The sequence below is a fragment of the Myxine glutinosa genome, chromosome 5 (assembly GCF_964187855.1).
Source record: "Myxine glutinosa chromosome 5, kmMyxGlut1.1, whole genome shotgun sequence".
In the NCBI taxonomy this organism is placed as follows: Eukaryota; Metazoa; Chordata; class Myxini; order Myxiniformes; family Myxinidae; genus Myxine; species Myxine glutinosa.
The window spans coordinates 31,585,501-31,602,907 of NC_136265.1; the positions used below are offsets into that span (position 1 = coordinate 31,585,501).

The 17,407-nt window shown below is 42.9% G+C and overlaps 1 long non-coding RNA gene across 1 annotated transcript; it reads right to left on the minus strand.

Annotated features, from left to right (window-relative positions):
- Positions 1-213: 213 nt before the first annotated feature.
- LOC137427744 (uncharacterized) lies at positions 214-10,685 on the minus strand. The gene is made up of 3 exons (XR_013623452.1): positions 10,557-10,685; positions 1,107-1,589; positions 214-486 (listed from the first exon to the last, which is right to left on the minus strand). It is a non-coding gene; the product is annotated as an uncharacterized LOC137427744 (long non-coding RNA).
- Between the last annotated feature and the right edge of the window lie 6,722 nt (positions 10,686-17,407).

Sequence of the window (17,407 nt, forward strand, 5' to 3'; positions counted from 1 at the left end):
AGAACAACGAATAAAGGTGCCAAATAAAGGTAACAAATAAAGGGACTTCACAAGGTGCCACCAGGTCTTTGATGAAGGAGACAGGTTTGAAAGTTTAGCATTTACCTTGGGCAGATGTTGTTTTCTGGCTTTCCTGAGAGCGGGTACACACTTGTTCCGGGCTTTTGTGTATGTTTTGTTTTACTTTCCCCTTTCCCAATGAACACACAAAGGTAACGAGCTGAAGTGTTTATTGCAAGCAACAGGTACATGATCGATGGCCAGACATGAAATAGTGATTTTACATATTCATTGATTTGATGAAGAGTTTATATTTGATGAGAAACTGTTGATGTTTATAATCATTGTTAAACATCAACATGCAGCAGAAACACAAAGAAGAGGCAATGGCAAAGCAGTTTTCTTGTTTTTAAGAAGGAGGAGATGAGAAGTCGGAAGGTGCTGGGTCCGGTCATGGTCCAGCTTCACAGTCTAAGAATTGCACTCCTTGGGGTGAGAAGGAAATGTGGAATTATTTGGATTGTTGATGAGATTGCTTGATCATGTTAATCAATTATGATGAGCAGATCCTCCCTTAGACCGGATCAACAAATATTAGCATTATAAGATACAATGGGGTCTCTTGAAAATCAGCCCAACAATGGGGTTTCACATCCCGCACTCTTGGTGCTTCGTCTTTTGTCGAAGTACATTGGGGTCTTTAACAACTCAAACCGAAATAAGAAGACCTATGTTCTATATAATCCAAAAACTAACCTTATCCTTTTTGAAACACGGTGTGCTCCTCGATGCAGCACCACATATAGGCACGGTATCAGAATGTTGGTTTTATTAAGGTTTCACAGAATCACACACACACAGAATTCACACACACAGAATTAAGGTATCACTCGAACCCTGGCTGAACACCTCGATGCTGAGATACCTGTCCTGTCAATGAACGGTTCATGGATTGAGATGTGCGATCTTACCTGGAAGATTGCATTCCTTACAAGGAAATTTGAAATTTGAATTAAAATACACATTGTGAGTAAACGAGGATAACATTCAATAATTCCTCGTTTGTAAGGATTTTGGGATTAGACACAAACAGGTGATCAACTTACATGTTAGATGGAAACATGAACAATCAATTCAACCTTTTCTCCAATTTCTCCACTGTCTGTGGAGACAGAACGTTGTGTTTTAGTCCAGGATCCGGGGTGAGAGTTTGGTGGAATGGGGATGGAGATGAACAGATGAACCAAGAAAGAGTTGAAGAAGTGGAGGAGTGAAGATTGGTGAGAGAAAAACAAGATGGCGGGTTAGAAGGAAAGAGCAATAGGAAGAGATACAGTTGGTCATTCTTATTACTCTCAAGTGGTTTGTATGAAATACATTGAACAACAAAGGAAATGTCCATCTGTACTTACTTATAACTGTAAATTGGAAAAATTCGACGTTTACAAAGTGATGAAGCACAAGGCGCATCTGGTCTTCCTCGTTGTTCCAGTGCATCGTCTCCTGGTTCTGTTTCCTCCATCAAAGTTGAAGACCCAATGAAGACCATGGTAAGGAGCATCGTACTCAATATCAGCAACTTCATGATCCTGCAGCCACATTGGGGTGGGGTTTGTGATGGAGTTATACCAGAGATTATTGGTGTTATTTTCGAACAACAACGAAGGTTTGTAGAACATGGAATCCCCGTGTTAACCTGTATTATCAAACAAGAATACCTGTAGTTGTGTCGTTTTCGAGTAGATTCTCTTATTGAACAGAGTAGTTGGGATTTGAGGGATGAAGGACGAAGTTGAGAACATTCGCTTCCACAAATATTGAACTTTTGGATTGTTTTTGTAACAACAATTGAAATGTAATAAATTCTATAATTCAAATATCAGTTTTTCCCTTAATCACTTGTTTGTCTTACCTGCTCTGAGGTGCACATTGTGTTGCCAAATCGGGTCATCACCCTTCGCTGGCGAAGCGAAAAGCAGGGTTAGGCAATCGGCTGAGTCGGTGCGTGCTTGCCTGTCTGCATTTTAAAAATCAATTTTCTCGGCAAACGTTGGTCTGACTGACAAAAAAATTACCAAAGGTGCGCCTCCACCTGCAAATTTTTTTTAGGCATAATTATGACATCATATGTGACGTGGTACAGGCGCCATCTTGGAAAGGAAAAAAAACCTTCCCATGGAACGGTTTGGGAGAAATAGAGATGCAACGTTTTTCGGTTTTTCTAAGATTGCGCCTGTACCACATGAAGTACGTCATCTTCATCGGTCCAGGTAAACTTTAGATCAGTTCCAGATATAATCAGTGTGTGCAATCATTGGTCATCTTCATCGGTCCAGGTAAACTTTAGATCAGTTTCAAATATAAATCAGTGTGTGCAATCATCGGTCATCTTCATCGGTCCAGGTAAACTTTACATCAGTTTCAAATATAATCAGTGTGTGCAATCATCGGTCATCTTCATCGGTCCAGGTAAACTTTACATCAGTTCCAGATATAATCAGTGTGTGCAATCATCGGTCATCTTCATCGGTCCAGGTAAACTTTACATCAGTTCCAGATATAATCAGTGTGTGCAATCATCGGTCATCTTCAGCAGTCCAGGTAAACTTTACATCAGTTCCAGATATAATCAGTGTGTGCAATCATTGGTCATCTTCAGCAGTCCAGGTAAACTTGACATTAGTTCCAGATATAATCAGTGTGTGCAATCATCGGTCATCGTCAGCAGTCCAGGTAAACTTTATATCAGTTCCAGTCATAATCAGTGTGTGCATTCATTGGTCATCTTCAGCAGTCCAGGTAAACTTTACATCAGTTCCAGATATAATCAGTGTGTGCAATCATTGGTCATCTTCAGCAGTCCAGGTAAACTTTACATCAGTTCCAGATATAATCAGTGTGGACAATCATCGGTCATCTTCATCGGTCCAGGTAAACTTTACATCAGTTCCAGAGATAATCAGTGTGGACAATCATCGGTCATCTTCATCAGTCCAGGTAAACTTTACATCAGTTCCAGATATAATCAGTGTGTGCAATCATCGGTCATCTTCAGCAGTCCAGGTAAACTTTACATCAGTTCCAGATATAATCAGTGTGTGCAATCATCGGTCATCTTCAGCAGTCCAGGTAAACTTTACATCAGTTCCAGATATAATCAGTGTGGACAATCATCGATCATCTTCATCGGTCCAGGTAAACTTTACATCAGTTCCAGATATAATCAGTGTGTGCAATCATTGGTCATCTTCAGCAGTCCAGGTAAACTTTACATCAGTTCCAGATATAATCAGTGTGTGCAATCATTGGTCATCTTCATCGGTCCAGGTAAACTTTAGATCAGTTCCAGATATAATCAGTGTGTGCAATCATCGGTCATCTTCATCGGTCCAGGTAAACTTTAGATCAGTTCCAGATATAATCAGTGTGTGCAATCATTGGTCATCTTCATCGGTCCAGGTAAACTTTAGATCAGTTTCAAATATAATCAGTGTGTGCAATCATCGGTCATCTTCATCGGTCCAGGTAAACTTTACATCAGTTTCAAATATAATCAGTGTGTGCAATCATCGGTCATCTTCATCGGTCCAGGTAAACTTTACATCAGTTCCAGATATAATCAGTGTGTGCAATCATCGGTCATCTTCATCGGTCCAGGTAAACTTTACATCAGTTCCAGATATAATCAGTGTGTGCAATCATCGGTCATCTTCAGCAGTCCAGGTAAACTTTACATCAGTTCCAGATATAATCAGTGTGTGCAATCATTGGTCATCTTCAGCAGTCCAGGTAAACTTGACATTAGTTCCAGATATAATCAGTGTGTGCAATCATCGGTCATCGTCAGCAGTCCAGGTAAACTTTATATCAGTTCCAGACATAATCAGTGTGTGCAATCATTGGTCATCTTCAGCAGTCCAGGTAAACTTTACATCAGTTCCAGATATAATCAGTGTGTGCAATCATTGGTCATCTTCAGCAGTCCAGGTAAACTTTACATCAGTTCCAGATATAATCAGTGTGGACAATCATCGGTCATCTTCATCGGTCCAGGTAAACTTTACATCAGTTCCAGAGATAATCAGTGTGGACAATCATCGGTCATCTTCATCAGTCCAGGTAAACTTTACATCAGTTCCAGATATAATCAGTGTGTGCAATCATCGGTCATCTTCAGCAGTCCAGGTAAACTTTACATCAGTTCCAGATATAATCAGTGTGTGCAATCATCGGTCATCTTCAGCAGTCCAGGTAAACTTTACATCAGTTCCAGATATAATCAGTGTGGACAATCATCGATCATCTTCATCGGTCCAGGTAAACTTTACATCAGTTCCAGATATAATCAGTGTGTGCAATCATTGGTCATCTTCAGCAGTCCAGGTAAACTTTACATCAGTTCCAGATATAATCAGTGTAGACAATCATCGGTCATCTTCAGCAGTCCAGGTAAACTTTACATCAGTTCCAGATATAATCAGTGTGCACAATCATCGGTTATCTTCAGCAGTCCAGGTAAACTTTACATCAGTTCCAGATATAATCAGTGTGTGCAATCATTGGTCATCTTCAGCAGTCCAGGTAAACTTTACATCAGTTCCAGATATAATCAGTGTGTGCAATCATTGGTCATCTTCAGCAGTCCAGGTAAACTTTACATCAGTTCCAGATATAATCAGTGTGTGCAATCATTGGTCATCTTCAGCAGTCCAGGTAAACTTTACATCAGTTCCACATTTAATCAGTGTGTGCAATCATTGGTCATCTTCAGCAGTCCAGGTAAACTTTACATCAGTTCCAGATATAATCAGTGTGGACAATCATCGGTCATCTTCATCGGTCCAGGTAAACTTTACATCAGTTCCAGATATAATCAGTGTGGACAATCATCGGTCATCTTCATCGGTCCAGGTAAACTTTACATCAGTTCCAGATATAATCAGTGTGTGCAATCATCGGTCATCTTCAGCAGTCCAGGTAAACTTTACATCAGTTCCAGATATAATCAGTGTGTGCAATCATCGGTCATCTTCAGCAGTCCAGGTAAACTTTACATCAGTTCCAGATATAATCAGTGTGGACAATCATCGGTCATCTTCATCGGTCCAAGTAAAGTTTACATCAGTTCCAGATATAATCAGTGTGTGCAATCATTGGTCATCTTCAGCAGTCCAGGTAAACTTTACATCAGTTCCAGATATAATCAGTGTGGACAATCATCGGTCATCTTCATCGGTCCAGGTAAACTTTACATCAGTTACAGATATAATCAGTGTGTGCAATCATCGGTCATCTTCAGCAGTCCAGGTAAATTTTACATCAGTTCCAGATATAATCAGTGTGCACAATCATCGGTTATCTTCAGCAGTCCAGGTAAACTTTACATCAGTTCCAGATATAATCAGTGTGTGCAATCATCAGTCATCTTCAGCAGTCCAGGTAAACTTTACATCAGTTCCAGATATAATCAGTGTGCACAATCATCGGTTATCTTCAGCAGTCCAGGTAAACATTACATCAGTTCCAGATATAATCAGTGTGTGCAATCATCAGTCATCTTCAGCAGTCCAGGTAAACTTTACATCAGTTCCAGATATAATCAGTGTGCACAATCATCGGTTATCTTCAGCAGTCCAGGTAAACTTTACATCAGTTCCAGATATAATCAGTGTGTGCAATCATCAGTCATCTTCAGCAGTCCAGGTAAAGTTTACATCAGTTCCAGATCTAATTAGTGTGAACAATCATCGCGTGTCCAAAGTGAGATTAGCCTCATCGTAAACAAGCATTCTGAGTAATGCGCTGCAATACACGTCCCCTACCGGCAGTCTGTCGTCCGGAAAACTGTTAGGGAAATTACCAAGGGTTATTTGCGCACAGGTTCTGAATCGTTCCCAATCGCTAATTACCGCAGGACGGGCTCAGCTGTGATTCGCACTCGGGACTTCGATTTATACACCTTGCAGACAGGTCAGCAGAAGCACGAGAAAATAAGTTGTTGATAAAGAACCTTTCGAGTCGCTAAATATCAGTAATTTATTATATTTTCCGGTTCACGATCAATGATCGATGTGTATATATACGTTGCTCGGCTTGGCTCCGCCCCTCCGGAAAGCGCGCGCTGTGTCGCGCTGTTGACGTTTGTGAGCCGAGGCTGAGGGCGCATGGTGCGGCTTGAGGAGAACTCTAGAATAAACAAGAGATATCCATTTTAAAAATATTTTCGTTTAATTAACGATATCTGCCAAACTACGCGCCCTATCGCAAATTCCAAAAGGGCATTTTATTAGACTGACATGCTGAACAGATCTGTGAAGTTTCCCCTCGATTGGATCAAAAATGAGGGAGGGGCTCGGTTTTAAAGGTTCATGCTTAAAAACGTCATAACTCTGAAATCATGTGACGCATGACGTCATGCTCGTCGACTTTTTTATTCGTCATGGGTATGCGATTCTGCCTGCAAAGTTTGGCCTCGATCTGTTCAGCTGTTGCAGAGAAAAAGGGGTTTTCGTGTTTTCACGAAAAACAATATGGCGGCCGAACCACGTGACCTGTGACGTCATAATTACCATTAAAATATTCTGCAGACCGAGTCCCCCCTACAGTGAAAATTTGATCTCAATCGTTCCTATTATTGCAGAGAAAATCTTTTTTAAAGGAAATTAAAACTTAAAATGACACTGAGTTAAGGCTCATCAGAATTATCAGAATTCCCAAAGTTCAAAGTGCCATAACTTTGTCAAAAATAATCGAAACGTCGTGAAGTTCGAACTTGATCTGTAACTTATCATAAGGAAACCATGTGCCAAGTTTGAAATCATTAGGATTAAGAGTTTAGATAAAAAGTCCAGAAAACTATTCTTTGCGTGACGGACTAACGGACTGACTGACAGACGGAGGGACGGCGTGCAAACCTATAGTCCCCTCCGCTGTACACCGGTAGGGGACTAATAAAGGAACATGACAACACCTGATCAATATGGTAAATAAAATCATCTTTGTTTGAGATTGTCTTCTCTTGTTTATCAAATTGTAGATTAAACAATTATATCATTCTTCATGAACCACAAGATATTGTGTCTGTGTTTTCTTATCTTCTTGTAATTTCTTCACTATTTTTGCCATTTCCGGACAGTTTTCAGATAACCATGATGATGTAACTCAATGATCCTGTCTCATCGTAACAGAAGAGGTTATTTGTACCTGTTTTTGTCTGCAGAGTCGAGGCTCATGGAGGAGCGAGAACTAGAACACAGAATGGACCAGGATATAACAGAACAAAAAGTAGAACAGAAGGAGAGGTGAGAACACACCTCGATGGGGGTTGAGGGTCAAAATAGAGGGAGACTTGGAGAAGTCATGGATGTGGGGAAGAATGAGGGCAAGGGGCAGAAACAACAGTGACGTCGTTGTTTTTAAATCTTCCAATAAATATTGTTGCGGTTTTGCCATAAAGGCAAACCCCCTATAGTTAATTGCACGACAACATGTAGCCTGCAGTCGTTAGTTATTTCATATTGAATGTAAAGATTAGCCCTTTCCCATGGTGTCATAATCAAAACCAATATGCGTTGAAGTTAGACAGGATTTCAAACCTCCGTGTGGTTAAGGGAAGCCATTTCTAATGAGCAGGAAGGCGTGGCCAAAGGAACAGGCCCACGTAACCCAGGACGGATCGGGAACACCACCAGCAAACAACCGAGGGGGTGGGGAAACCTCCCCGAATGAAGGAGGGGGGGGGGGGGGGAGGAAGGATTGAAGGCCAGCATGCGACAAATCTCAGCCAATGGGAGGCTTGGAACATTTTGAAGGGCGTGGGCGGGTCTGATAAAACCCCCGTCCAGCGCATTTTCAATCTCTTGCTTTTAGGCTGCGCCCACGGTACGACCTCTCTGGGATTTCGAAGCGCCGAGGAGACTCCTCTTGCTTTGAGGCTGCACCCACGGTACGACCTCTCTGGGATTTCGCAGCACCGAGGAGACTCCTCTTGCTTTTAGGCTGCGCCCACGGTATGACCTCTGTGGGATTTCGCAGCACCGAGGACATACCTGAGCTCTTGCCTTTTTGCCACGCCCACGATGAGACCTCGCTTGCTTTTTAGTTTCTCCCACGACACGTGTTTGGCCTTTGTGTTTTCGTCGACACCCATCGCTTCTTCACGGATCTCTCGCTCTAATCAGGCTGACCTGCAAGCGTTGGCTTTCCACACGACTCACCTGAGCTGAAGTTTGTCTGCCTGCGGGGCAGCTTGTCCAACCTGTGCTGAGTTTGTCTGTGCTGACTTCAAGGCGGTGCTTCGTCCTTCAGACATCACCACATCGAACTGCACGTCCGGATCGAGGATACCAGCGGATACCACGTGGCCATTGAGGCAATCCCAGCAAGCATGTACATCGGTACGCCCTTAACCAGTGCGTCTTCCCCTGTGTGAGAGTGAGTGTGAAGGCGCCAAGTCGGGTTTATAGCGTCGGTAAGACTTGATAAGCTGTATCTTTTGTCTATTCTCTGTGCCTTCAAAATAAAAGGCTGTACATTTGGTTACTTTCCAACCTGTTCGGTACGTCTTTTCTCCATTGGCCTATCATCATCCGAGACCAAATTTGGCTCTAATCGGGTTCATAACTCACGTCAGGTAACGCCGCTTTCCACACCGTGCAAATCCGCTCGGCACCCATAAGGTGTGTGAAAGCGAGGGTTTGATCCCCGGTTTCTCCGGTCACGTGTCTTGAAGGTATTTGGGAATATTGACCAGTAAATTCTTCGACGCGTGGCTGGGAGATTGGCGATCGGAATTGCTTAGCAATCCGTCAACCACGAAATTCGTCGTGGACGGCGGCCTCAGTGGAACCGGAGATCGAGGGGGAACGGGGCATAAACCCCTCTTTGTACGTCGACGTACCTCCGGCATCCACAACAATATGATTCAATTTCAATGGTTTTGAAGGCCTTGGTTTCCCTGGCATGAAGTTGAACAAGGAGTGAGGCAGGTGTACCAGGCCATAGGGAAGATAAGTACTCCATTGAGAGAACAGTTTCCCAACACAGGGGTGAATAAGGATGGATACAGCCACAAACTCTCAATTTCAGAAATTGAAGGAAAAACTGGAAAGTGGAAGAGGTGGACATGGGGAGAGTTAATTTGTGGTGGAAATATAAAATGGTTGGAGGGAACAGCTCTGTTGAAGCTCTTGATGGAAGAATGAGATTGAAGGAACTGAGGAAGTTGGTTAAACAGGAGGGAAAAGGAGGGAACGAATGAGTGGAGGTGAACAATGAATCTGTATTTTGGGAGTTTCACCAGGAGGAGGGAAAAGGAGGAACGAATGAGTGGAGGTGAGCAGTGAATCTGTATTTTGGGAGTTTCACCAGGAGGAGGGAAAAGGAGGAACGAATGAGTGGAGGTGAGCAGTGAATCTGTATTTTGGGAGTGTCACCAGGAGGAGGGAAAAGGAGGAACGAATGAGTGGAGGTGAGCAGTGAATCTGTATTTTGGGAGTGTCACCAGGAGGAGGGAAAAGGAGGAACGAATGAGTGGAGGTGAACAGTGAATCTGTATTTTGGGAGTTTCACCAGGAGGAGGGAAAAGGAGGAACGAATGAGTGGAGGTGAGCAGTGAATCTGTATTTTGGGAGTGTCACCAGGAGGAGGGAAAAGGAGGAACGAATGAGTGGAGGTGAACAGTGAATCTGTATTTTGGGAGTTTCACCAGGAGGAGGGAAAAGGAGGAACGAATGAGTGGAGGTGAGCAGTGAATCTGTATTTTGGGAGTTTCACCAGAAGGAGGGAAAAGGAGGAACGAATGAGTGGAGGTGAGCAGTGAATCTGTATTTTGGGAGTTTCACCAGAAGGAGGGAAAAGGAGGAACGAATGAGTGGAGGTGAGCAGTGAATCTGTATTTTGGGAGTTTCACCAGGAGGAGGGAAAAGGAGGAACGAATGAGTGGAGGTGAGCAGTGAATCTGTATTTTGGGAGTGTCACCAGGAGGAGGGAAAAGGAGGAACGAATGAGTGGAGGTGAGCAGTGAATCTGTATTTTGGGAGTATCACCAGAAGGAGGGAAAAGGAGGAACGAATGAGTGGAGGTGAGCAGTGAATCTGTATTTTGGGAGTTTCACCAGGAGGAGGGAAAAGGAGGAACGAATGAGTGGAGGTGAGCAGTGAATCTGTATTTTGGGAGTGTCACCAGGAGGAGGGAAAAGGAGGAACGAATGAGTGGAGGTGAGCAGTGAATCTGTATTTTGGGAGTATCACCAGAAGGAGGGAAAAGGAGGAACGAATGAGTGGAGGTGAACAGTGAATCTGTATTTTGGGAGTATCACCAGGAGGAGGTCACTGACAGGCTGCGGATGAAGACCACTCAGGTAGATAGGAGTTCAGGTGAACCAAGGAATGACTTTGCACGATGGAGGATGACAAGTCGGTGATTGATTTGCTTATGGAGAAGAAAAGGAAAGTCTCAACATGATTATTATGAAACAGCAGAACTCGATGTATCAAACACGATAATCTTAGATAAGGAAACGAATCACACGAGAACGAACGTTTCCCTAAACTTACCGACTATTTTCAATCAAATGAACAGGATGGAGCAACAGCAGGTGAACAGGTGTTGAGATGATCTCCGAGTGCTGTGGATCTGAGTGAATCCTCTTTTTATCAGAAACCAAATTGCTGATAATACCCGATTTGTATCTTCTCAATTTGTTGGTAAATCAATGCCAGGTAAAGGTGAATGGTCCAACAAAGCAGAAAATACCAAACACACATTTACATTTCAAACAAACCCAAATACATCACTTGGGATATTACAACGCAGGATGTATCTAAAGTGTTTGACTCATAATAGAAGCAAACCAGAAACTACATATGAAATCACAATTCATGAAAGTTTTCGACCTGCATGGATTGTCTAACCGCCGACAGGCCATGGCCTACTGGACCTGCTGGTGTAACCTCCCTCCATCTTCACCCACAAACCTCTGACACTCCATATTTGTCTGATGCCCTCGAGCATCCTGAACATTAAATCAAATGTTAACATTTCATAAGTTGGGACGATCTTCTCATTTTGGATCAATGTTTCGAGGAACCCTCAAAACGCGACCTTGGACCATCTGCGTCACCCTCGATCTCCACGTTTCATACTTTGGTGATTTGTGCGGTGATTACAGCACAAACACACAAATGAGGTCCCAAATGAAAGCTTAGCTTCTGGTGGTTCTTGGGATATCAATATGATCTTGTTTCATTATCATGAGGCGCGTCACAAAAAGTGATCGCATTTCCACGTTTACTTTTGATTGAATTACAGATGTCACACTTTATTCATCCACATCACATCAAAAGTAAACTGTGTTCATTTACCGAACATTTGATTCCACAACTATGATTCAATAACATAAACTGACAAAGTTATAGCAAGTTCAAAAATGGCGCTCGTTAATAGAAAAAGTCAAAGCAGCGAGAGCTACAATCATGGGATTTAATACATCAACAACTCATGGACCAGTTCTACATTTTATGTTCCTGGAATGTGACATGTGGTCATAAAGTTTACAGATGCGAGGAAGAGAGAAACCAGCATAACAGGATGTATGAACTTCAACAAATGAACAAGCTACGATGGTATACTGCGTAATGGATTCAAAATAATGAACGGGAACAGAGTTCATTCCCTGGTGAACATTGTCAATCGTGATCACTGTCAGTGTTGTCTCCACCAAACTGATATAGGATATCTGTGAACATTGTCAATCTTGATCACTGTCAGTGCTGTCTCCACCAAACTGATATAGGATATCTGTGAACATTGTCAATCTTGATCACTGTCAGTGCTGTCTCCACCAAACTGATATGGGATATCTATAAACATTGTCAATCTTGATCACTGTCAGTGCTGTCTCCACCAAACTGATATAGGATATCTGTGAACATTGTCAATCTTGATCACTGTCAGTGCTGTCTCCACCAAACTGATATAGGATATCTGTGAACATTGTCAATCTTGATCACTGTCAGTGTTGTCTCCACCAAACTGATATGGGATATCTGTGAACATTGTCAATCGTGATCACTGTCAGTGTTGTCTCCACCAAACTGATATAGGATATCTGTGAACATTGTCAATCTTGATCACTGTCAGTGTTGTCTCCACCAAACTGATATGGGATATCTGTGAACATTGTCAATCGTGATCACTGTCAGTGTTGTCTCCACCAAACTGATATAGGATATCTGTGAACATTGTCAATCGTGATCACTGTCAGTGTTGTCTCCACCAAACTGATATGGGATATCTATAAACATTGTCAATCTTGATCACTATCAGTGCTGTCTCCACCAAACTGATATGGGATATCTATAAACATTGTCAATCTTGATCACTATCAGTGCTGTCTCCACCAAACTGATATGGGATATCTGTGAACATTGTCAATCGTGATCACTGTCAGTGTTGTCTCCACCAAACTGATATAGGATATCTGTGAACATTGTCAATCTTGATCACTGTCAGTGCTGTCTCCACCAAACTGATATAGGATATCTGTGAACATTGTAAATCTTGATCACTGTCAGTGCTGTCTCCACCAAACTGATATAGGATACCTGTGAACATTGTCAATCTTGATCACTGTCAGTGTTGTCTCCATCAAACTGATATGGGATATCTGTGAACATTGTCAATCTTGATCACTATCAGTGCTGTCTCCACCAAACTGATATCGGATATCTGTGAACATTGTCAATCTTGATCACTATCAGTGCTGTCTCCACCAAACTGATATAGGATATCTGTGAACATTGTCAATCTTAATCACTGTCAGTGCTGTCTCCACCAAACGGATATGGGATATCTGTGAACATTGTCAATCTTGATCACTGTCAGTGCTGTCTCCACCAAACTGATATCGGATATCTGTGAACATTGTCAATCTTGATCACTATCAGTGCTGTCTCCACCAAACTGATATAGGATATCTGTGAACATTGTCAATCTTAATCACTGTCAGTGCTGTCTCCACCAAACTGATATAGGATACCTGTGAACATTGTCAATCTTGATCACTATCAGTGCTGTCTCCATCAAACTGATATAGGATATCTGTGAACATTGTCAATCTTGATCACTATCAGTGCTGTCTCCACCAAACTGATATAGGATATCTGTGAACATTGTCAATCTTGATCACTATCAGTGCTGTCTCCACCAAACTGATATAGGATATCTGTGAACATTGTCAATCTTAATCACTGTCAGTGCTGTCTCCACCAAACGGATATGGGATATCTGTGAACATTGTCAATCTTGATCACTGTCAGTGCTGTCTCCACCAAACGGATATGGGATATCTGTGAACATTGTCAATCTTGATCACTATCAGTGCTGTCTCCACCAAACTGATATAGGATACCTGTGAACATTGTCAATCTTGATCACTATCAGTGCTGTCTCCACCAAACTGATATAGGATACCTGTGAACATTGTCAATCTTGATCACTGTCAGTGCTGTCTCCATCAAACTGATATAGGATATCTGTGAACATTGTCAATCTTGATCACTATCAATGCTGTCTCCACCACACTGATATAGGATACCTGTGAACATTGTCAATCTTGATCACTATCAGTGCTGTCTCCACCAAACTGATATAGGATACCTGTGAACATTGTCAATCTTAATCACTGTCAGTGCTGTCTCCACCAAACGGATATGGGATATCTGTGAACATTGTCAATCTTAATCACTGTCAGTGCTGTCTCCATCAAACTGATATAGGATATCTGTGAACATTGTCAATCTTGATCACTATCAGTGCTGTCTCCACCAAACTGATATAGGATACCTGTGAACATTGTCAATCTTAATCACTGTCAGTGCTGTCTCCACCAAACTGATATAGGATACCTGTGAACATTGTCAATCTTAATCACTGTCAGTGCTGTCTCCATCAAACTGATATAGGATATCTGTGAACATTGTCAATCTTGATCACTATCAGTGCTGTCTCCACCAAACTGATATAGGATACCTGTGAACATTGTCAATCTTAATCACTGTCAGTGCTGTCTCCACCAAACGGATATGGGATATCTGTGAACATTGTCAATCTTGATCACTATCAGTGCTGTCTCCATCAAACTGATATAGGATATCTGTGAACATTGTCAATCTTGATCACTATCAGTGCTGTCTCCACCAAACTGATATAGGATACCTGTGAACATTGTCAATCTTGATCACTATCAGTGCTGTCTCCACCAAACTGATATAGGATATCTGTGAACATTGTCAATCTTAATCACTGTCAGTGCTGTCTCCACCAAACGGATATGGGATATCTGTGAACATTGTCAATCTTGATCACTGTCAGTGCTGTCTCCACCAAACTGATATGGGATATCTGTGAACATTGTCAATCTTGATCACTGTCAGTGCTGTCTCCACCAAACTGATATGGGATATCTGTGAACATTGTCAATCTTGATCACTGTCAGTGCTGTCTCCACCAAACTGATATGGGATATCTGTGAACATTGTCAATCGTGATCACTGTCAGTGTTGTCTCCACCAAACTGATATGGGATATCTGTGAACATTGTCAATCGTGATCACTGTCAGTGTTGTCTCCACCAAACTGATATGGGATATCTGTGAACATTGTCAATCTTGATCACTGTCAGTGCTGTCTCCACCAAACTGATATGGGATATCTGTGAACATTGTCAATCTTGATCACTGTCAGTGCTGTCTCCACCAAACTGATATGGGATATCTGTGAACATTGTCAATCGTGATCACTGTCAGTGTTGTCTCCACCAAACTGATATGGGATATCTGTGAACATTGTCAATCTTGATCACTGTCAGTGCTGTCTCCACCAAACTGATATGGGATATCTGTGAACATTGTCAATCTTGATCACTGTCAGTGCTGTCTCCACCAAACTGATATGGGATATCTGTGAACATTGTCAATCGTGATCACTGTCAGTGTTGTCTCCACCAAACTGATATGGGATATCTGTGAACATTGTCAATCTTGATCACTGTCAGTGCTGTCTCCACCAAACTGATATGGGATATCTGTGAACATTGTCAATAGTGATCACTGTCAGTGTTGTCTCCACCAAACTGATATGGGATATCTGTGAACATTGTCAATCTTGATCACTGTCAGTGCTGTCTCCACCAAACTGATATAGGATATCTGTGAACATTGTCAATCGTGATCACTGTCAGTGCTGTCTCCACCAAATTTTTTTTTTTTTTTTTGTATACTGAATTGAGGCTCGTGAAACAGCTAACATTTATTTAACAAACAAATCAACCAGACAAACAAGATATACAAAAAGAGGGAGTGGAAGACAAGATGGGGAAGCACACAACCACAACATTTGAGAGCAGGGAGAAGTGTGGGAGGGAGAGGGCTTGGGGGGAGGAGGCGTGGGAAGGGGGGGGGGGGGGGAGAGGTATAAAACACAAGGGGACCGAAATTAGCGGGGGTAGAAAAGATCAAGGTTTTGGATGGGGGAGGATAAGAGATGGTGGTGAACAGCTGTTTTGAAGACCTGGAGGGTGGAGTGGGATTCAAGAGAGTGAGGGAGTTTGTTCCAGAGGTGGGAGAAAAGAGGAATGAAGGAGTGAAGGTGAGCAGAGAGTCTTGATTTTGGCAGTTTGACCATAAGAGGGTTGCAGGCAGATCTTGTGCGACCTGTAGGAATATTTGGGGGACAGAGCCCAGAGAGAGCTGGGGGTGCAAGGCCGGAGAGGAGTCGCTAGAAGACGGAAAGACCACCAACCTGCCTGCGGTGAGTGAGTGAAAGGCCCTTGGTGTTAGCTTCATCGCGGGAGATTCCAATGATTTTGAACTGATATAGGATATCTGTGAAGATTGTCAATCTTAATCACTGTCAGTGCTGTCCCCACCAAACTGATATAGGATATCTGTGAACATTGTCAATCTTGATCACTGTCAGTGCTGTCTCCACCAAACTGATATCGGATATCTGTGAACATTGTCAATCTTAATCACTGTCAGTGCTGTCTCCACCAAACGGATATGGGATATCTGTGAACATTGTCAATCTAGATCACTGTCAGTGCTGTCTCCATCAAACTGATATAGGATATCTGTGAACATTGTCTTGTTCCTGTTCTTCCGCTCTTTCACTCCCTCTCTCTGTTCTCTTCACCCTCTCTTTTGTTCAAGGTCATCTCGCATCTGCTTGGAAATCTGCCAACATCACCGCTTTGCACAAAAAGGTGCAAAAACAGATCCTAGCAACTACAGACCAATCAGCCTTCTCCCAATTATCAGCAAAGCCATGGAATCCATCATTTCTTCAGATATGAAATCTTTCCTCTTCTCCAATGGCTTGATCTCTCATCATCAATTTGGTTTCAGACCAGGTCACTCTACTTTGGCATTGCTGCTTCTGCTGTCTCAACAATGGATGGAGGTCCTCAATGCCAAACAGGAAATTAGAGCTGTTTCCCGCGACATATCACATGCCTTCGATACGGTCTGGCACCCCGCTCTGCTCACCAAACTCTCCTCCTTTGGTATCCATGGAAATCTCGACGCATGGCTGGCGGACTTCCTCTCTCGTCGTAGTCAATGTGTGGCCCTGAATGGGTTTCTCTCATCTCCTCTTCCTGTTCAGGCTGGAGTTCCCCAAGGCAGTGTTCTGGGCCCTGTGCTTTTTCTGGTCTTCATCAATGATCTCTCTGACTCTCTTGAAAATCCTCTCTATCTCTTTGCCGATGACTCCACTCTCTGCCGCTCCATTCCTCATCCCTCAGATCGGCAGTCTGCAGCCTCCTCACTCTCTGCAGACCTGGACAAAATCACAGACTGGGCAAACAAGTGGAACATGTCTTTCAATCCTGACAAATCTCACACTTTTACGATGTCTCTCTGAAAAGACCGACTGGACAACCCTCCCAGCCACTTTCTGAATAATCCTCTCCAAGAAGTTCTGTCACTCAAGCTTTTGGGTCTCACTATCTGCCATGATCTTTCATGGGAAAACCACATTTCCAAGCTGGCGAAGTCCTCTGTCATGCGAAGTCCTTCCTTGGCACACCTGAGCTCCTCACCACTGACAACGCTTTCATCCACAGCTCAATGGAATACTGCTCTCCCCTCTGGTCTGGTGCTCCTGCCTCACACCTAGCTCCTCTTCACGCTGTTGAAACCAAAGCGTTCAGAATCATTGGAATCTCCCGCGATGACGCTAACTCCAAGGGCCTTTCACTTACTCACCGCAGGCAGGTTGGTGGTCTTTCCATCTTCTACCGACTCCTCTCTGGCCTTGCCCCCCCAGCTCTCTCTGGGCTCTGTCCCCCAAACATTCCTACAGGTCGCACAAGATCTGCCTGCAACCCTCTTATGGTTAAACTGCC